Source organism: Meles meles, chromosome 7 (genome assembly GCF_922984935.1).
Source record: "Meles meles chromosome 7, mMelMel3.1 paternal haplotype, whole genome shotgun sequence".
Taxonomy (NCBI): Eukaryota; Metazoa; Chordata; class Mammalia; order Carnivora; family Mustelidae; genus Meles; species Meles meles.
This window is the reverse complement of record NC_060072.1, coordinates 12,649,983-12,672,882: the sequence shown is the minus strand read 5'-3', so window position 1 is coordinate 12,672,882 and position 22,900 is coordinate 12,649,983. Positions and strand designations below refer to the sequence as shown.

The 22,900-nt window shown below is 43.6% G+C and overlaps 1 non-coding gene across 1 annotated transcript; it reads left to right on the top strand.

Moving 5' to 3' along the window:
• The first annotated feature begins 21,853 nt into the window (after positions 1 to 21,853).
• LOC123947738 lies at positions 21,854 to 21,989 on the top strand. The gene has a single exon (XR_006819790.1). It is a non-coding gene; the product is annotated as a U4 spliceosomal RNA (small nuclear RNA).
• The last annotated feature ends 911 nt before the right edge of the window (positions 21,990 to 22,900 follow it).

The window sequence follows — 22,900 nt, the reverse complement described above, 5'->3', positions numbered from 1 at the left end:
ACACAGCCTTCAGTTAATGAAATATGGTGCTAGGACAAATGAGTCCATGCCAAAGAGGGGGTTCCGATGGTGGCCCCTGAGCTTGAGTTTTTCTCACTTGCAATTCCTTCTCCCCCCACTTGCCCAACCCCATCCCAGAAAGGGAAAGAGCTAAGAGAGAAGGGGAGAAAAGAGACAGAACTTGAAACAGTCTCCAAATCCAAACAACAAAAACAGCAATCGCTATATTTCAAGCCAGTGCAAATTAGACTAAGCGGCCACAGAAGCCAAATGGAAATCGTAATTCTTCCAGTCCCTTGCTGCTCCGACACGTGTAATAGGTTTGGCAGGGAGTCAAGGGAAATGGGGGCCAAGCCGCGGTATGTCTCAAAGAATCTAGAGGCTGTTCACTGTGGGGAAGCCAGATTTCTGCCCAGCTCGGAGAAGGGATGGCTGGACCAGGTGGAACTGGTCTCACTCTGGCCGTTGGAGGAGGGTCCTGGGTCTCTTAGAGACTGGAATCCTACAGGAAGCAGACATGTCCAGTGTGAACAGTTTTGCATGGCCAGGACAGAGTTAGAGTGGGGAAGCTGCAGACCACCCAGGACCAGAATGTTATTTAATAGCTTCTTTCCAGGAAGGTTTGGGATGGTACAGAGGAGGCTGCCAGGAAATGCTCCTGGTTAGATTTGTCACAAAAGAGAGGGAGGAGAGGAGAGGACATGGGAGGGAGCTATCTCTTCCCTGTTCAGGCATCTGCGAGGCATTCTCATGAGCCATGGGGACAGCTGTCAGTCTGCTGGCTTCCCAGAGGAAAGGGCCAGAGAGCTCACAGGGCTTGCCCAAGTTCATAGACCCTTGAGAGTCAGAACCAGCTCTTCCCCACTGCAAAGCTCATGCTCTCTCCTCTACCCCAGTGCTGGCTAACTCTTTCTGCAAAGCTCCAGAAAGCAAATATTTTCAGTTTTGCAAGCCAGATGGTCTCTGCTGCACCTATTCAACTCGGCTATTGTAGCGCAAAAGCAGCCATAGTGCCACAGACAGTATGTAAACGAATGGGCATGGCTGTGTTCCAATAAAACACAATTGGGCATGTGGGCCATAATTGGCTACCTCTGCCCCACACTAACACAAAAAGAAACAAAAAAGGATATTGCAGGGACTCATGGTGGGGGTGGGGAAGTAATCTAAACACTCCAACAAATGCTACCAGAATAAGTGTGCTGACCAACCAGCTGTCCATATGGCGTAAGGTTTTATGTAACTGAGCCCTGGGTATGGGTCCGGCTTTACCCCTGTACTGGTTAGATAATCTGGGATAAATTCCATAACCTTTTAAAGTCTTCATTTCCTTTTGTATTACAAGGAGATGATAGCCGAGCCTATCTCAACAGCTTTATAAGAATTAAGTGAGATAATACTTGTAATGTGCTTAGCATAATCTCTGACACATAATAAACATTCAGTAAATGTTAGCTGCAATTCTCTCAGCAGACACTTAATCATCAGTGGCCCTGCAAAGTGGTGCTCATCACCTGTGCATCGTGGATGAGGACGAAAAGTCTGGTAGGCTTAAGGGTGGTGTCTGAGATCATGAAGCTGGCTCTGGGTAAGGAGCTGGCATCTATCCGAGTCTCAGGCTCCTGGGCATTTCACTCCACTGCAAGAGGCAGAAGAACCCAGAGACAGGACTTCCAGAGGACAGAAGCATGAGCAGAGGGAGAGCTCTCCCTACCAGCACCAAAACTGGGGGCTCTGATTCTTCCAACATTGTTTACCGAGTCCCAAAGGATCATTGTCCAGAGCTTCTGCCTGGATCAGAAACCAGTACTGCTGGAGGCCACTCTCTTGATTTTGGCAGCCTTTAAAATACCTAGGTGTGAAAGGCCACCTCCTGTGATAAGGCTGCATGGTTGTGGAAGCCTGTGAGTGCAGAGCTGGCCAGGCGGCTAGCTTCGCTGGCCCACACTGCTCTGGGATGTGGCAGAAAAGGGATAATAGCATTCCATTCTTTCAGGGGAGGCAGACAGCAAAGCCACTGGTGTTCTAATGTTCTGGGAGCTCAGTTATTAAGTGCTCGTGCTCCAAGTACACTGGGCAGAAAGCTCCAGCAGAAATAGCTGAGGGGTCTTAATTCAGAAAGATTAAACAGAATTGAAAAATCATTTCTTGGCTTGCTTCCTGGCATAGGTCCCTCTTTCTGCATCTTTGGGGGATGTATATTAGTTTCCTGTGGCTTCTGCAACAAATTACCACAAAAGGGGTAGCTTTAAAAAAAAAAAAAACCACAGGACTTTATATTTTCACAGTTCTGGAGGTTAACCACCTGAAATTCAGGTGACATCAGGACTGTACTCCACTGCTCTCTGAGGGTGGAGGGGAAGGGCAATCCTGTTCCTTGCCCCTTATGGCTTCTGGTGACTGCCCTGGTGTTCTTGGACTTGTGGCCCCATCCCAATGATCTTTGCCTCCATCTTCACATGGCCTTCTCCTCTGCATGTCTCTCTTTTAAGAGGGTGCTGGATTTAGGGCACACCCAGATCGCCCAGGATGATCTCTTCATCTCAAAATCATTAATTTAAGCACATCTGCAAAGACTCTTTTTCCAAATAAAGTCACATTCACAGGTCCTGGGGATCAAGACATACACCTGTCTTCGTGGAGGGACACTGTTCAATCTCCTACTGGGCATCTCATGGTCTGATTCAAAATCAAAGCAGTGTTTGCTGATTCCCGAGAATACCTAAATATCAGAGTGTGCTGGGGCGGTAGAGAGCATCCACAACCCCCTTGTGACCGTTCCCTCATTTTTCCTATGAGAAGTGTAATCCTTTGCCCTGCTTCAACCAGCAGAACTGAGCCTAGAATCTGGCCCTCCCAGCCCAGCTCTCTCTTCTTGCACTTTTCCACTTCTCTCTCTCTGGGGAAATAAACATACCTCCAGGGCTCTACCTCCCATGCCTCTGCCTGGTCTGACCAGGTCAACGCCAGCCAGCTCAATGAGACTGTGCTTTTATAAAACACACCACTCCGTCATGCTGGGCCAATGTCACCTTCCCCCTAGAACTTGTGTTGCTATAGATTTCAACTCGGTTTTGAACACAGCTTTTGGAGCACAGAGTTGTGGTGGAACAAACTGATTCTTCGTCTGTCCTCTCTGGTCAGGTGATAATTTATGGGCCTCCAACTGGACACAGGAAGAGGTTGGCGTGAATCTTGGCATGATGGCTGAAGACAAAATTGAGAGGCCTCCATCCCATTGTTCCCCTGTGAGCATAGTCACCATCGACTACTGACGGCAGAAAACAAACAAGATACGTGAGCCCTTTGGAGGGAGCCTGCTGTCAAGCCCCAGAGTTTTACAGAAAATTGATGTGTGCATATTGTGTTACAAACACCGCGTGAGCACATTTTTATGGAAAAATAAATGGTCGATCAATAAATATCTATTAAGTGCCTATCACGCGTTCCAGCCCATGTAAGTGGTGCTGATAGTTTAGAGGGGTTTACATAGGGCAAACATTTCTTTGTTTATCTACACAGCTATGATGGGAATTGGGAATGGCAATGGCTATAAACTCATGTCACTAATACAAGAAATCTCATCAGAAGATGGGGCTATGGTCATAGTGGGAGTTTCTATGCATGTATGGCTCTGAGGGCTGAAGAGCTGGACCTTGTCTCTGTCCAAGAGAGAATGCGCCCCTCCGCCCCTCCACTGTCCATTGCCTGAGGAGAGCAGCCCTAAAGCCTGACTCTTGACATAGCTATACTTTCCCCATGTCGTTGAGATAAATGGAGTTTTGCTGACTGAGATCGCCCAGACATTCCCACGGCCTGTCAGCAGCAAAATACTTAATGAAGCAATACGCTTAATGGAGGATATGTGTAAGCCATGGTGTGTTCTCTTAATTAAAATTTTAATATGTTGTGGTAAAAGGCTTGAGGAAAGGGAATTCAGTGCATTCAGAGCACTTCATACAATGTGAAGGATGGGGGAAATGCCCCAGTAAATGGCAGCCTTTGCTATGAAGAGGACCCTGAAGTGAACCACTTCAGTGGATTCCCTGATGGTGGTAGCAAGGGGGTCGTGGGTCCGTGGCACCTCTCACTCTCTCCTGCCTCAATGCAACGTCATGAGAGCAAAGGCTGAGTTTTTCTCCCCTCAGAGTCTCCAGCTCCCAGACCTCTGCTTGGCAAGGAGCAGGCTCAGGAGGAGTGCTTGGCTGGCACAGCTAACACTACCATGGCACCAAGAAGTGCAAAGTGAGTTCTAACTAGTCGTGTGATGTTGAGGAAGATATCGCTCTTGCCTCAGCTTTGGAGTTTTCATCAGAGAAATGTTTTTATTTTATTTTATTTTATTTTTTCAGTGTTCCAAGATTTATTGTTTATGCACCACACCCGGTGTTCCATGCCCTCCTTAATACCCACCATCATGCTCACCCAACCCCCCACCCTTTTCCCCTCCAAAACCTTCAGTTTGTTTCTCAGAGTCCACAGTCTCGCATGGTTTGTCTCTCCCTCTGATTTCCCCCAACTCCCTTCTCTTCTTCATCTCCCAGTATCCTCCACATTATTCCTTATGCTCCACAAGTAAGTGAAACCATATGATAATTGACTGTCTCTGCTTGACTTATTTCACTCAGCATAATCTCCTCCAGTCCCATCCATGTTGATACAAAAGTTGGGTACTCATCCTTTCTGATCGATGCAGTGAAAAGAAGGGCCATTTGTCCCCAATGTTCATAGCAGCAATAGCCACAGTCACCAAACTGTGGAAAGAGCCAAGATGCCCTTCAACAGATGAATGGATAAAGAAGATATAGTCCATATATACAATGTTTTTTTGGTTTTTGTTTGTTTGTTTTTGTTTTCAACCACTTGGCCTCTGGGATCCCCTCTGGCCCACATACACGTCAACAATTCCATGGCTCCTTGTTCAAAGCCAGGAATCTTAGTTAAGCTGCGCTGGGGTTGGGGTCATCAACTAGACTTCTGAGAAGTTATTTAATAATGAAGAGGATCCTTTACCTTAAATGTGCTTTTCCAGTCTAATGAGAGAGATAGAGCCTCCACCACGTGGATAATATTAAAGAATAATTAAAGAATTCAAAACTAATACATTGTTTATGGCTAAAGGTAACCCTAACAAGACATTATTGTTCAAAATAAATAGTCTAGGTCGGGGGTCAACGAATAACTGCCCGGGAGCAAATTCCGTCCCCATGTGATTTCAAAAAGACCATTTTATTGGAATGAGGCCACCCTGTTGTTTCAGGATTGTCTATGGCTACTTTCCAGGCACAATAGCAGAGTTAAGTAGCTGTTGTAGAAACCATGTTGTTCACAAAGCCCCAAATATTTACTGTCTGGTCCTTTACAAAGTTTACCAGCCCCTGGTCTGTATGAAAAAGAATATATCCTCAAAGGAGTCTACATTATCATGAGCTTCAGTGGTCTGGGAAGGCTCTCAGGGGCACGGTGGGGTTGGGTGGGGTTGGGGGAGAATGTTTTGGAGAGAACCCTAAGAAGTGGATGGGTAATGGAGAGGCAAAGAGAAAGGAAAAAATCCCATAATGTTGGAATCCTAATGTGGAGGGAAGCTTAAATGCATTTGTACAGCTTGTCCTCAGGGTGGGATCCTCTTTGGATCATATCCATTTGGACAGCCTATACTGGAACTCTCATAGCCTGCAAACACACCGTGCAGTAGGACAACAGCAGCCCCCGTGCTCCACACATGGTGGGCGAACCACGATGGCAGTGAGCGCTTCCTTCTAAAAGACTGAAATCTATTTCTCTGTGACTCCTTCTTGACTGTCCTTCCAGCTGTCAACCCTTGGGTATTTGGAAAGGTACATGGGCAGCTTCCAGAGTCCTCTCTACAGCAGATTAAACTTCTCATAAAGCAGTTTCCATATATGGTTCCCAGGCTCTTGACCATCATTGCTGGCCTCCTCTAAACACACTCTTGGCTGGACTGTCCATACCATTCCCAGCACAGGACCACAAGCCAACCTCACCAAGTAGGGGTTTTGGCCTTCTGTGGATCTCTAACACTTTTCTCTCTCTTTCAAGTTGAAAGTGCCCTGGTTTTAGCGTCTTACAGACCTTCATATAAATCTACACCCAAGTCTGGGTTCCCTCACCTTTTTAATACAGATGGCAGGATTACAATGGGACTAGAGGTGACAGTCGTTGAGTGCACATGACATACTGGACTCTCACTAAATAGTAGTTATTGTTATATTCTAGGCAGCCACTTCTATTAATGAAGTCTGAAAGCTCAGGGCAATCCATCCATACTCCTTGCCAAAAGTCCTTCCATCTGTTCTCATAAAAAATGTACAATCTCTTTTTCTGGGAAAAGCAGGGTCCTAGCTTGTGCTGACAGAGGTCTGACTCCAACCACAAGCCACCCTTCTCAGTTGCATGGATATCTTTGCACTCAGTCTCCTTGCATGCACAGGAGTAGCTTCATCTCTCTGTGTACTTCCAAGATCCTGGCATCTTGGTTTTGATGTTCCCCTGCCTTGCTGGCTCTTCAGAGCAGCACAATGGACTCTGGCTGGAACTCCTCCTGTGGACCTCCTTCTCCTGCACAGGGATAGACACAAACCTGACAATGCTTCTCAGCCAGAACAACATGGTGGCTCTGAGATGCTGGGGACCAACCTCATCCCCATGTTTATGCTCCTTCTATCCTCAGTAACTCCAAAGAACAAACTCTTCCTTTCCTTATGAGACTGTGTTTCCAAATAGGTATCCCAGAGATTTAAAAAAAAAGGCAAGATGAATGTGAATTTAGAGATAGACCCCAGAAATGTTTATGAACCACTCCACAGGGGTTCAGGAAAATAATAGCTCCCTAGAGATTTCCACACTTTAATCCCTGGAACCTGTAAATATCTTACCTCACATGGCTAAAGAGATTTCACTGAATTGACTATTTGAATTGAGGAGTGTGAGATGGAGAGGTGTTTTTGGATGATCTGGGTGGGCCAGTGTAGTCAAAAAGGTCCTTAACAGTGCAAGAGGGAGGCAGAAGAGAGGTCAGAGGATTATGATGAGGACTTGATCCTGCTGGCTTTGAAGAAGCCTGGAGGGACCATGAACCGAAGAATGTGGGCAGCCTCTAGAAGCTGGAAAAGGCCAGGAAACAGATTCACCCCAGAGTTCCCAGAAGGGAACACAGTGCTGTTAACACCTTAATTTCAGTCCAGTAACACCTGTGTCTGAGTTCCAAACTATAGAACTTTAAGATGATAAATTCTTGTTGTGTTAAGCCACTAAATTTGTGATGATTTGTTATGGCAGCAACAGAAAACTAATACACTCAAGAAAAACCGGAAGACTTGAAGACCAAGAGAAAGGGTTTGTCAGGAAAACCCATGGAGGTTAGAGGTTCAGAAAGTAGCAGATGGCTGCTGTAAGAACTACTGGAATGTTAGAAGAGATCAGAAGATGCACCTGGGTGATTCAGTAGTTGAAGCAGCTGTCTTCAGCTCAGGTCATGGTCTGGGGGTCCTGGGATCAAGCCCAGATTCTGGTTCCCTGCTCAGCAGGGATTCTGCTTCTCTCTCTGCCCCTTCCCCTGCTAGTGCTCTCTCTCAACTCCCAATCTTTCTCAAATAAATAAATAAATAAATAAATAAATAAATATCTTTTTTTTTTAAAAAAGATCAGAAATCCTTGTCTTCTCTCTGCTGACCCTAACCTATTTCCAGTTCTGACTCCCATCAAAACAGCCAACAGCCACCAAGATGATATTTCTAAAATAGATATCAAATCCCCTTGCTCTCCAATGTAAAACTCTCCTGACTGCTAACAATCTCTATAATAAAATCTAAAACCGCGTATGAGACATACTTTACACACAACCAGTTCTCTGCTTCCTCTAGGCTCCAAGACACACTAACCACACTGAACACACTGATTTTCTAACACTGTTTGGTGAATGTGATGTGTCCATCACTCTCGTGCCCCACACACTTCCCTGTTTTCCAATCCCTAGGCTTGTCCCTGACCAGCTTGCCATCCCGGCGCCCATCCTCAGGACCCAGCTCAGTATCTAACTTTCTTGGGATGCTTTTCTCTGATCACCCCCCACTCCCACTCTTACATTTCTCTGGCTCCATGATACAGACTGTGCTTTTCAGGACAGAGCCTGTTTGGTCTCCAACTCCCCAGCAGATAGCGTCTCAACTCCCCTCCTTGGGTAAGGAAGAGGTCTTGTATCTGACCTGAGCAAGGTTGTCTCTGAGAGCCAAGGCTAGGAAGACGGAACTGGCCTGTGGCTAGCAGACCTGTAGCAGAGGATCACAGGGAAGACGGGATCTAGATTAAGCAACAGAACGTTATGTGATGATGGAAGTGTGAGTAGCTAACTGCTATTTGCCACAGGTGGCTATAGAGCACTTGAGATGTGGCTAGTGTGACTGAAGAACTAGACTTTTTCTCTTTTTCTAGTTTTAATTAATTTAAGTTTATATCTAAATAGCCACACGTATTTAGCAGCTACTAGATTGAATAGTATCGCTGGTAGAAAGGCAAGGTAAATAGCAAATCCAACAGGATTACAGGTTACAGAATTTTTTTTTAATTTTTTAATTTAAATTCAATTAAATATAGAATTAAATTCAATTAAATATATAAATATCAAATAAATAATTTAATTTAAATCAATTAAATAACATATAGTACATCACTTATCAAATACAACACCCCCCCAAAAATAAAAGTTACAATTTATTTTTATTTGAGAGAGAGAGAGACAGAAGAGGGGCAAAGGGAGAGGGAAAGGGAGATTCTTAAACAGGCTCCATGCCCAGCTCAATCTCACAACCCTGAAAGCATGACCTGAGCCAAAATCAAGAGTTGGACACTTAACCAACTGAGCCACCCAGACACCCCTGCAGTCTACAACTCAGACACCACTATCCATGTCTAGTGGATTTGAACAAGCAAGTAAATAGATGGCAGATGGCAGAAACCAAACTCATCACGGTTAGAGTGGAAGATTTCAGGCAAGCAAGGAGAGAAGGCTGGAATAATCCATACGACTGATCATGGGTCAGTGTTCAACACATACCTATGAGCTCATGTTTAGCTTAACGCAGATTCAGACAGTTACATGTAGAAATCTTTATAGACACGTGTATACACACCTGTTAGTATTCACACATGAACCTCCTCACGCCGTCGCTGGGAAGGCCTCGCAGCATGGACACCTCACAAGCAGCAAGCACATCTAACCCCCATATCTCGGTCCCTAATATCATTCTACTATAAAAGGGACCAGGGATTCTTGGAGAAATGGCTGATTCCGGCACTGGGGACAGAAATATACAAACATGAGCCTGGAGCAACTTATAGTTCCAGGAAGCCAAAATGTGTGGTAGGGAGAGGGGAGACACCCAATGATGGGGTAAGACAGAGGATCAGGGGAGTCAACTATAAGAAGACCCACCCCACCAAGACCAAAGCTGGGACAATTTGAGCTAAATAAATAAGCACTGGATTTCAACCCAAAGTATAAAACAAGTATCTAGGACCCCATACTGACATGAATGATTAAGTAAATATAAGTGAGAATAAAATAAAATCTTCTGTATAGAAAACTTTCAAGTAATATGGGCACTCTACCCTTGAGGTGATGAAGAATAATTCCCATTCCTTATGTGTGAACTGTGTCTACTTTTTTTTCAGATTTTATTTTTTATTTATTTGAGAGACAGTGAAAGTGAGTAAGATCACAGAGGGAGAGGGAGAAGGAGAGCCTGATGCGGAGCTCAATCCCAGGATCCTGGGATCATGACCTAAGCTGACGGCAGACGCTTCACCAACTGAGGCCCCCAGGCACCCCGTGTCTCATGTCTTTTTGCCAAAGAACCTTCTGTGGAAGAAAAGGAAAATGAATATCTTTACAGCTGGAAAACCTGACAAAAGCAGCCTCAGCTAGGTCACAAATCATGTTGATAGAATGTACTCTTAATATGCTATGAAAGAGGTAAAATGGTACTTTACGTGTATGGTTTTCCCCCCCAAAAAACCCCTAACCACAATCTAATTATGAGAAAAAACATCAGAGAAATCCCAATTGAGGGATATTCTATAAAATACCTGACCAGTACTCCTCCAAACTGCCAACTCCATCAAAGACAGGGAAAATTTTGATAAACTGTAACAGCCAAGAAAAATTCAGGGAGACATAGTTCCTCCATGTCATATGGTATCCTAAATTGGATCCTGGAACAGAAAAGGGACATTTATAGCTAGACACCAAGGAAATCTGAATTAAAATATAGACTTCAGTAAATAATAATGTATCAACATTGGTCTATTAATTATGACAAATGCATCACAGTAATAGAAGATGTTAATAATAGAGCAACATTATATGGGGTATAATGTTGTGTGGGGTATATGAGAACTCAGTGTACTGTATGCATAATTTTTCTTTAAATCAAAACTACACTAAAGTTAAAAGTTCATATTTTAAAAATCTGAAGAGATCAGTAAAAAGATAAAAGATTGTGATTCCCCTTCTTGGGAAATTCTTTCTCCACCCAATCTTAGTCTGCGTGGTTTGGATTAAACTTTTCCCTACATCCTTGTTCCCATGGGGGAAAAGCCGATGATTCCCGCCCAGCCAAAGTGTCCCATCACCAGGGCCACTGTGACTGATTCAGGAATGGACCTGTGACCCAGCCAGGGCCATGTCACTCCTCTCCAGTATGTTTGTTGGAATACTACGGAAAAGATATTCTCTACCACTCCACCAGTATCACTGAGACAATATAAGCTGGCAGTCAACCCTTCTGTTACCAAGAAGTTGACCTCTTGCCTGAGACTAGTGTCAAAACAGAGATTTGAGACTTTGGAAACAAAGCTGAGACTTTGGAAAGATACAGGGTCCTGATGACATTCTTTGAGCACCTAATATACCATGTGCAACGTGAGTGGTAACCCCAGATTTTGTAGTTTGATGAACAACTCGAGTCCCTTTGTTTATGAAAGCATGAATCGGGGTTTCAATCAATTGTGACCACGGGAGTCTTGACCAATACACTGGGTCTGAGGATTGCAGTCTAGGATCAGAATCTATAAGAGAGACATTAGGGGTCACCCATCTCTCCAGCACTCGTGTTTCCACAGGGAAACTGGTGCTCCACTAATGAAAATGTATGTAAGGAACTCTTCTACCTCTCCTTTCTGGAGGTAGTGATGACTTATCTGACAGGTGACATTGGAAAACGGAAATAGTACATGTAGATAGGCCCCATCTGGGCCACCCTTTCCAAACAACCTGCCTAAAAACTGGGACACTTCGTAGTCTGCTGCTGCCACCGTGGGACACACTCGTTAGGGTCAGGGCCCATGCATGCATTCTGGTGGCAGGTCTCAAGACTCATCCTTCTCTGGCCTCACTCTTCAGCCTCAATAGGTTTAATGCAGCTATTCTGGATAAGAGGGACAGCTTCAAAGACCCCAGCTTCCCCTTGGATGCATCATCCTAAGGTCTTAATTCAGGAGTAAAAACTAGGATGCCTGATTGTCCCTGCAGATCCAAGACACACTCGCCAATTTACCATGATCCACAATAAAAGTGGTATTTTGCTCTTCATTTGTCTGACATCTATTTCTCATCTGTTCTGAAGTCAAATTGGAGAGAAATGGTGAGATTAATTCCCACTTCTCAAATCGAGGCAACAGAATGGGTTTGAAGACGGAGTGTAGAGAACAATGCTTGCGGACATTCCATGACAGAAATCATTTTATGCTCCTTATGTAACTCCTCACCTGTGTGTGTGTGTGTGTGTGTGTGTGTGTGTGTGTGTGTGTGTGCACGTGTGCATGCAGAAATGTTCAGGACAACATGGCTTTCTATACTGTAAAGGGGGTAGAGAACTACTTATTGAAGGAATGAACTTATCTTGTTATTGTGAGCAGTCACCCATGCACATATATATGCCTAGTAGAAAATTCCTTGATATCCTTTCTGGTGCCCCAAATGACAACCAGGTTGACATAGAAATCTCAATTACATTATACCTTAAATAGGCTATAAGGGAAATGGGTCTCAGCCTCCAGGGTTTTCTCTAGCCACAAGTTTTGAAAGGGCATCCTCCCAAGACTCTGCCTCTGAGCTAGTCCCTTTATCCATCAGTTCAATAGGAACAGAAATTTCTCCCATTTTTAACGGGGGATTGGCTGTAAACATCAACTTGGTTAATGTTTCCAAAGTGCAAGGCAAGTACTAAGAATCACAATAAAGGAAGTCAGAAGGCAGGAGTGAAGTCTGAGAAAGCTCGTGTTCCTTTTGCATAAATAACTGTGCCATTATCTTAGTTTCTCAAGTCAGAATTTCTTCTGTAAATAATTCACTGTAATATATGGTGAGCTAGCTGTGAGAGGATGTGGTAAATTATTTACAGTAGTTGTGGAATGTGAAACCTAACACAATCTGGATAGAGAATCAGGGACGTGTTAGGGATAAATGAGACCAGGCTCTGTTGTAGGAGAGGGTGTCACAAATTCAATAATATTAGTGCACCTCTCAGACAGCTAAGACCTGCAACCCCTAGCCCTTGGAGCAGAGCAGTAGCCAAAGAGCAGAGTTCACTGCTCAGCAGGGAGCCTGCTTCCTCCTCTCTCTGTCCCTCTGCCTGCCTCTCTGCCTACTTGTAATCTCTGTCGGTCAAATAAATAAATTTAGAAAAAAAAAAAAAAGAGCTGAGTTCAAACAGTTAAAGATAATTTCAAGTAGCACTTGCTTGGATGCCTTGAAACCCATGCAAGGATCATAGCAAATACATGCAGTGGACGTTTCTTCCATTGGACAAGATGGGGTGCAAGAAGAGACTGAATAGGGCTAAGTTAAGATTCATTTCAGCAACAAGAAGGAGGTAGAAATCCTGAAAGCATGCAAGCCCTAATAACTTATCATTTAACAATATAATGACCTTCATCTATGGGACACTTGCCTTGACTTTTACCAGCACTGCATACCTTCATTCTCATGACAGCCTCCTGATGACTGTCCTCATCTTCATTGTGTAAAAAACAAAACTGAGTTTCAGAGAAGTCAGGTAACTTGGCTGTGGTCACACAGCTAGAAAGTGGAATGCTGGGACCCAGACTCAGGTCTGGCTTCACCAATATGTTTTCATGCCCAGTCTGATGAAAAGACACCACCAACCTCACAAGAGTTTCCTGCAATTCAAGTAGGTACAATCCTTCAATCCTTCTTTCTTTTTGCCCACAAAGATACAGATCCAGCATTGCAGAGTGGACAGAGCCTTGATTCTGGTTGAGACAAACCTGGGTTAGAACATTCACAACTTTTGTAATGATTTTGTGACTCCAGCCAAGTTATTCAACCACTCTAAGCTGGTTTCCTAGAATCGTTCCACAAATATTTATTTAGCACTTAGCATGGGCTGGGCAACTGTCAAGGTAAAAAAGACAAATACAAATAAGCCTATCCTCATGGAACTTACCTTCTACTGGTATGTTGAGGATATAGTGGAGGTGCGGAGTGGGAGGTGGCGGGATGACCACAAACAACATAAATAAGTAATCTATACAGTATATTCTATTTAATATGTTAGAAGGCTTTGAGTACTGAGAAGAAACAAAAAAGAGAAAGAATAGAGGTTATGCACTGGAGTTGTCCAGTTTTCAATATGGCGGTCAAAGAAGACCTCATTAAGATAGTGACATTTGACACAGACTTGAAGGAGTAAGTGCAAACTGTGAGGATATATGGGGGTGGGGGAGGATTCCAGGCAGAGGGAAGACCAAGGGCAAAGACTCTGAGATGGGAACAGGAAAGGGTAAGCAGTCTAGAAAGACTGGAGAAAAGGAGTGAGTGGGAAGAGAGGTTGAGACCAGAAAGGTGACAGAACCCAGGAAGCGGGTCCCACGGAGTGTTTGAGCTGAGGGAGACAGTCATTCTCACTGTGGGAGACAGGGAGCCACAACTGGAGTTTTTTCCTTCATTATATCTAGTATCTTTACTTTTTAAAAAAATTATGTTATGTTAGTCACCATCATTAGTTTTTGAAGTAGTGTTCCATGATTCATTGTTTGCATATATTTACTTTTTAAAAATTGTTTAACTGTCATTTATTTTATTTTATTTATTCATTTTTTTTCATCACGGTAAATGTACTCTTTAATCTCTATCACCTACTTCCCCTATCCCCCACCCACCTCTGGGTAGGAACCACCGGATTGTTCTCTGTATTTCAAACCTCCATTTCAAAAGTCCCTTCTTGACTGTCATGAGATGAATAATTCTGAGAGACCAGGGTTTGCCTTCTACCAGGCAGAAACAATGCTGGAAGATGACAATACCCTAGGGGCTGACCTGTGAGAATTAAAACCAAGTGGATGTCTGCAAAACATCCAGCATGAAGTAGGACCCAATAAGTGATAGCTTTATTACACAGATCCTTTACCAAGTTAAGATTGCTTTCACCCTGTTCCAATTCCGATGCTCTGTGAATAGACTTTATTATGTGAAGGACTAAGACTTCTAGAAAATCAGATATATGTATTTGGAGTTTCCTTCGAAAAACCCCACATATTATTAAGAATAACAACACGATACAAGATCATCTTTCTGGGAAAAAGTATAAAATAAAATAATGTGAGCTTCTCCTTTAAGAAACGAGTTGGCTTTAAGCAGTAAAATGCTTTGCTATATGGAATTGTTTTGCTAAGAATAACAAGTCTCAAATCAGATCTTCTTTCTACTTTGTGCTATTCTTTCTAACTCCCTAAAGTTCTTTTTTTTTAAACGATTTTATTTATTTTTTTGACAGTGGGAGAGGGAACACAAGCAGGCAGAGTGAAAGAGGGAGAAGCAGGCTTCTCACTAAGCAGGGAGCCTGATGTGGGGCTCGATCCCAGGACCCTGGGATCATGACCTGAGCCAAAGGCAGATGCATAATGACTGAGCCACCTAGGCACCCCCTCCCTAAACTTCTTGACACCAGAGGAGGAAAGCAATAACTACCACACAAACAAATAGTTCTTTTGGCCTGGACCTTGTTTTTCTCTAAAAAAGAATGCACATTAGGACCTCTTTGTTTAGTTAGCTTCAAGTTTCTGAAACATTTTTAGGTAACTATTTAAGTCAAAAAACAATGGCAGTGTGAAAATGTGTGCATATTCATAAATTTTATCGGCAGTACCAACTACGCTTCTTTCTATAGGAGCATTGTCTTTCGAGCTGTAAAAAGCTCACTGATCTCCTTCTGGTGGAGAGTGATGATTTTCCTGGTCCCTATTCTGGCTGCACAGAATCTTTTAATAAAGTGATTTCTGATGGTTTTCCTGATATCTATATAAAATGCTAAGCTTTTCACTTTATTGGTTATTATTTTTGACACCACAGACTTCAATGAAGTTTGTGGTCATGACATTATTGTTCTTGGGTACAATTCCAAGATCTATCCTTTACTTATTCATTCATTCACTCCACAAATATTCACTGACCATCCGCCATGTGACACTCATTATGTTGAATATACAAAGGAGAAAAAACACAGCTCCTACCCTCAAAATACTCCCAGAGAGTCAAGCCAACTGACCATTCAACATAGCAAGGCAACTGGCACTTTGGCGGTCTGTGCAAAGACTGCGGAAACAAGAGTGGAGGAACCCCAAATCAGAGGATCAGGGAAGCCTTCAGATGTGAAGCTTGAGAGATGAATGGGTAAAAGGAAATAGGAGCCAGCAATTGGCCCTCCAGGAGAAGGAACAGCTTAGCAAGAAGGAACAACAAAGGCTTAAGGGAACCTCACCTGTGGAGAGAGCTACAAATATTTCTGAACAGGTGTAGTGAGGTCATCCCTTTGAAATTCATATAAGGGAAGGGATAGACTCCATATCCTCAAGGGTCTGTTCCCACCCCGAGAACCTGACAATGGTCCAATCACCCAGCATGTGTGGAGCCCTTAGTATGTGCCAGCTACCAGGAGTTCAGAGAAGCACAAACCACCATGTCTTCCTTCCAGAGACTCATGGGCTTGTCATCTATGACAGGATTCTAGCAGCACAGATCAAAGGATTATTTTTTTCCTTTTTTGCAAAATTATAGAGACATCATTCCACTCCTATACCAGCTTGTTATTGGCCCATTGGCTTAGCCTTGGAGCGCCCCAGTCACCTCACCTGTAAAAAGTGGGCCAGCATACCTACTCTCTAAAGGTTGCTGATAAATAATAAAATGCGAGAAATTCTTTAATTTCACATCTGCCGTATGGCAACACTCAACAAATGTGAATTATATATTTTATTTGGAAAAGAACGAATTTCATCTTTTTTTTTTTTTTGAAATGTCAGGAAACTTAACTCTGTGTGTTCTAGGGTTGGGGAGAGGAAAAGGTGGAGATAAAATTAACAATTCTATTACTTCTTTCATTGTTCACTACTCAGTCTATCCAACAGAGGGGAAGGAGCATGAGAAGGGGAAGTCTGTCATCCTAGAACAAGATTCAGACAGTGGGGTGTGGGGAGGTCTATCCGCTGCATCCAGTACCGTACCTGACCCTAAGCAGGTGCTCCATAAGTGTTTCTTGAATGAATGTATGATCTGTAACTTGGAATCTGCCTTAAGCAACTGTACAGAGATGTGTAATTCTGGAAATGAATGCACTTGCCCAATTGCCAGAAAGCGTTAAGAGATTGAAGAATGGTTGAAGTAAACAAGAATGTTCAAGTCTAGATTAGAAATACCCCACAAAGATGCGATTTTCATCTTCAAATATTTATTTGAATGACAGAGTTGAGCAAGTCAGCTCTGAAGGGCTGCAGGAGAATGCACTAAGGGCTATAGGAGTAGTCACATGAAGTTAGATTTCAGTCTGTTTTGGGGTAGATTCTCCTAAATCTCCATTTGAGGGTGGCCTCAATATTATTGAGTTGTCTGTCACTGGCCTGTTCTCGTCTGTACTATGTATCATATGGTGGGCTCCCAAGTATCCAATGGACAAGTAAACAAGATAAATTTCAGTTCTAGTTTTCTCTGGTGGATATTTTGGAATTTAGTCAGGCAGCATTCCTCCCTTAGAGGAACTCCCCTTCCTTCCTCCATGAGGCTCTGGTGAGATTGCAAAACTCAGGGTTCCACTCCCCTATGCCCACCCCTGGAGGACTGGGGTTTGACCTAAGCTAAGATAATCAGCATCTCTTTCTGAGGACTTTGAATCTTAAGCAAAGGTTCAGAAAGCCAGAAGGTGCTTGGCATTGGTCATCTGAAAGCAGAAACCCATGAAACCAGTTCCCCTGTTTTGAATGCCGAGAGGTCCTGGTGTGCCCCGGTTCCTGGTCTTTCTGCCAGCTGGATGTTCAGCAAATCCTTTAATTCTGGGAGATAGCCTTCAAATAAGCACCTTTCATTATGTCAGCTAATGGGTCAGTCCCTGCTGCTTGCAAAGAAAGAATCCTTGCAGAGAGGATTAGTTAGTTCTATGACTAAATTGTGCAACCCATAAGTTAATATGCCTCCCTGATGCTCTACCGCAGGGGTACCGCAGGGAAAAAGGATCCTCAGTCTCCCCCAGCCATGTGGTGTAGTGGCAATGTGTGCTCTAGGCTGAATGTTCAAAAAATACATGTGTCAAAACTTAATCGCCCACGTGATGGTGTTAGGTTGGTGGGGCCTTTGGGAGGTGACAAGTTCATGAGGGCAGTCTTCACCACTGAGCTTGGTACTCTGGTAAGAGAGATCCCGGAGAGTTCCTTCACTTCTTCCACCATATGACCAGGAAGCCAGGCCTCCTCACCAGACTCCAAACCTGCCAGCACCTTAATCTTGGGTTTCCAGCCTCCACTATTGTGAGAAATAAATATCTGTTGTTTGTAAATCTATGATATCTTGTTATAACAGCCTGGACAGAGCTAAGGCAATGTGGTCAGGAGGAGGGACCTAGAAAGGAGGCACACATTGAAATTACATCTCGAAAGAGATGTAATTTCTTTCTTCCTCTCTCTTTCTCTCCCTCTGTCTTTCTGTCTCCTTATGATCCACATCTTCAGATGAGAATCAGAGCAGTCTAATTAAGAAAGGTGCAGGAGGAAAGGAGAGGGTTCAGAAGAAGACACAGAAAGAAGAAAACAGAGGGAGAAGGTGTGTGCCTTGCTGAGTAACCACCCCCACAATGGCCTCGCAACTGTTAGCACGCACATGCACCAGCTAATTACCAATTATCAGGCTGTCAAACCATAAAAGCTAAACTTGCCCACTATGGCTGTCTATCTAAAAAAAAAAAAAAAAAGTTATAAAAGGCGGATGCCACCACTCCTCAATTATGGTGCTCAAAATAGAACGTATTAATTTAGCAGAGACCACATGGCAGCTTCTCGAAGGCCGCAGGTATGACCCCTGAGGCTGACCGGGAGGGGCTCCTTACAAAGGCTCTATACGTCACGCTCCACACATCAGTGAGGATGAGAAGAGAAGCTGGGAGTGGGGGCCCCAGAAGTGAAGCAAGTCATTCCCTGACGTGAATCTTGCCTGATAAAGTTGGAATAGGAGTATGGCTTGTAGGAGATGCCCTGATGCAGGATCACACAGGCTTGGAACCAGACTGGGGGTCTGTGGTGGACTAGTCTGAAGGTGCAGCAAAGATGGACTGTCTGGGGGTTGCTGCTCGGAATTTTCTTCCTTTCCACTTCCCTGCTGACCTCCTTTTTCAGCAGAACCAGTGCTTATCTCCAGAGGCATATGGGAGTGACTCCGGTTGTCTCAAGATGGGGACACCAGGTGGGGAGCCCTAGCGTGCTTATGTCCTGCAGTGGTCATGTTAGTGCCACACAATAAAAATTGTCCCATGACCCCCACAACCTCCAAACATCCTGGAAAAGAAAAAACAAAAACAAAAACAAAAAAACACAACTTTATCTGAGCTGCGAAACTTTTCTCTGTTTTACATAAAAACAAAAGTAATTTTTTCCCTACTTTTATGCTATTTTTATACTGAATTATCCAGGAGTACAACTACCATGTACATCAAGAGAATCTTGTATCAGTTTTGTTCAGAATTTTCCCAAGAGCTGATAACCAATTCACAAAATATTCCCAATAGCAGGGTGGCTGGCAGCATTGAAATTCTAAAACAACGCCCCTGGATCACGTGTCCCTCACACTCATGGTGATTTTATAGCACAAACAACTGACTGCTTCTTATCTTCTGATATAGTCTCACCTGATACAGCATAACCTTATTAAATATTAAATTAATGCATTATTATTTAATTAAACAACCTTTTATGGTTAGAAAATATAATTTTTAATTTCATATTGAGGTAGGTATAGCAACTACAAATTTCATATAAAGAGGGCTTAATAAAATATTTATAATATAAAAGTGTCTTCAGCCAGGTTTCTGGGAAACAGACTCTGCAGTGAAAATATGCATGCAGGAAGAGTATTAGAGGGTGTCGCCGGGATCAACTGTGGAAGACACTGATAGAGTTGCAGCAGAGGTCTCATCCCATCCCACAGGGAGCTCTGGGGCTGTGATGGCCCTTCAGAGTTGCTCTGCTTTTAGGCAAGGAGACTGGGCTTTTATATTCAATATATGTACTTTTAGGCAAGGAGACTGGGCTTTTATATTCAATATATGTACTTTTAGGCAAGGAGACTGGGCTTTTATATTCAATATATGTACCCATCACTGGACGCAGGCTGTCCCTGCAGATGGGACATAAGCCTAGGTGAGGACATGAGCTTCTACTGAGGTCAGTAATTGGAGAGACACTCAGCTGTGAGTTCTCAACATTCCCAGTAGCTGAAAGATTGAAGACCTGGGTCCTGAGGGAGAATCTGGGCAGCACACAGAGCATGCATTATACTCCATCGCTGCTCTGCACAGATATGTGTGCTTCCTATAACAAGTTCAAGGAGAAGCTCCTAGGTGATTCCTGGTGGCCTCTTTCCCCAGGAAAACTTAAAAGTGTATCCGTCTGCTTGGGCTGCCAGAACAAAATAGCACAGACTTGGGGAGAAGGATGTTGTTAAACAGCAGAAATATTTCTCACAGTTCTGGATGCCCAAGATTAAAGTGCCAGAAAGTTAAGTTTCATCCTGAAGACTCCTTTTAGCTTGTATGTGACTGGCATCTCACTGTGTGTTCACACAACCTCTTCTTTCTGTATGCTCAGGGGAGGAGTGCAATTCACACTTCCATTCTTATGAGGGCACTAATATCATTAGACCAGAGCCCTGCCCTTATGACCTTATCTATCTCTAATTCCTCCAAAGGCCCCATCTCTAAATACCATCATTTTGGGCTAGGGTTCAACATATGAATATGGGGAGCATAACTTTGGTCCATAATATTAAATCTGTATTAGTCAAGCTTTTCCAGAGAAACAGAACCAATAGGATGTGTGTATGTGTGTATGTGTGTGCAAAATAAATTTCTTTATATATATTTATATATATATAATGTATATGTAATAAATAATATGACATGTAATAAATCTTGTTATCTCTATAGAAAAATTTATCGTAAGGAATTGGCTTTCACGATTATGGGTACTGAGAAGTTCCAAGATCTGCAACCAACAATCTGGAGACCCAGCAGAGCCAATGAATAGCTCTAGTCAGAGTCTAAAGACCTGAGAACAGGAGATCTGATGGTATATGTTCCAATCTGAAAATAAGTAGGCCCCAGATTCAGGAAAAGTCAATGTTTCAGTCTGAGTCCAAAGGTGAGAAAAGACCAATTTCCCAGCTCAAGCAGACAGGAAGGTCAGTTCCCTCTGACCTGTAGCCTTTTCTGCTCTATTCATGCCTTCAACTGATTGGTTGAGGCCCACCCACATTGGGGAGGGCAATCTGCTCTACTTGGTCAACCTATTTTGATGCTACTCTCATGCAGAAACACTCTCAAGACACACCTAGGGTGTGTTTGGGCACATTTCTGGGCACCCCATGATCAGGTCAAGTTGACATAAAATTAACCATCACAAGAAATTTGAACATTAACACAGACTCTGAATGTCACACCAAGAATCTCATAAGTGCTGTGGTGTCTTAATAGAGCGACATGGAAGGTTCTGGAAAGGGACCCAAACACAGTTAGAACAATCCAGGGGAAAAACACAATCATTGAGGAAAGGCAGGCAGTGCAGCCATGGTGTGTCTGTGGGCTTTAAAAACTCCTGTGAGTAGTGCCACTCTGCATGTGTAGAAACATTTCACCTCATCCACTCAGGGCTCTCTATGTACCTAATTTTTGTTGTGAGCCAGCAAGCTATTCAGCCCCCTGCTGGGGTACAAGACACCATGACAGATGGCAGCGCCCAGGCTGGGAGAAATTTACATATTCCTGCCAATAAAACTAGCCAGGAAAGCAGGGAGGTCGTCACTGGTGGGAATATTAGGCTGGTTTCCTTGGGTTTGGTTTCAATGAAGGAAACAGCCTCATTTCCCCACAGTGGGAATGGGGAGGACCCCAAACTGTGGCAAGTATGAGGCAGAAATCCATTAAATCCACTGACAAGCAGTCTTGTACAGCAGAAGCATCTAAGGGGATTTAATTAAGATCGTGTATGTCCTGATAATCAAGCATGTGACACAAATGAATGGTGGAAAAGGGTCACAGAGAGCTTTATGGAAGGATAAGAGTCTTTAAAATCGCTGATTCACCTGTTAGCTCCGGAACATCTATGCCCTTCCCACAGACCACAGGAATCCCAGAGTAGTGACTTAGCTAAACTCCAGAAGATGCTGGAACCACTTGGAAGCACCAGACTCTAGGACTGAGCTCCATGTCCAGCTGCTTCAACCTCTTCCCAGCATTTCAGTTCCTTTGCTTTTGAAGGCCCTACTTAAAGAGCTCACAGTTTTAGCTTTGCACAGTGGCCGTATCGTAGCCAATGAGGTTTATCTGAGGAGCGATTATTGCTAATTGAAAGATCTCACAGTTTACAATCCAGTGAAATGTGCCCATATTCCACATTAATGTAATTTACATATAACTATGTAAGAGGAAAGTTGCAAGAGGCAAGCTGACCTACTGTAATATTCTGCACATACTCAACTAAATGCATATTCATTTTGATAGTATAGTGTTCTTTTACTATATTTGAGCTAATCATTTCCCTGGTCTCAAACGCTTTTCAAGGCTCTTAAAAAGCTTGGATACACCAGACCTTGCACTCAGGGTACCTAATGAACAAATCAGCTCTGCAACTTAGTAACAGGGTGACTTGAGGCAAGTGGCACAATTGAGCCTCAGCTTCTTCATCTTTAACACTGGGGGAGTAATGCCTGCTTGCCACTACTGCCATGGAACACCCCACAGCGAGAAAATGCTTTGTACAAAACAGCCATGCAACAAAACTGTCTTTGGTTTAACTTTGAAGGTCTTTGGAAAGTCAGGAGGAAGTGCAGGAAGAGGAAGGAGTCACCACTAACTCTACATGTCACATGGGAGAGAGCCTCTGCAAGCCTCTTTAAGCATTCCCTGACAATCCCAACTGTGAGATAAGAGGCGATATTATTCCTGTGTTGCAAAGGGCATCCCTGATGTTGAGACCCACCATAACAACAAGACTGAGCCAGGTTCATCATTGCTGGGAGGTAGAAACAGTAAAAGCTCATGGAAGGAATAAGGAATGAGAGGAAGTTGAATTTTTCTCTGGCATCCTTGCACCCAAGTTATGGTTAAATTTCCATCCCTGTGGTCATGAGGAGGCAGGAAAGGGGGATGTCAAAATCCCCAGAGCTGGTTCCTTGGAGGGGCAGGGAGAGAAGCACATCCCAAACTTAGCCCATCCTGTCTCTGTATCAGAGGTACAGATGGTACAGCTGACCCAAAGGTCAGTAAAAGACATGTGACTCGCCCAATGGTGAATCGCAGGTGCAGAGAATAAAAATGATGAAAAAGGTTTG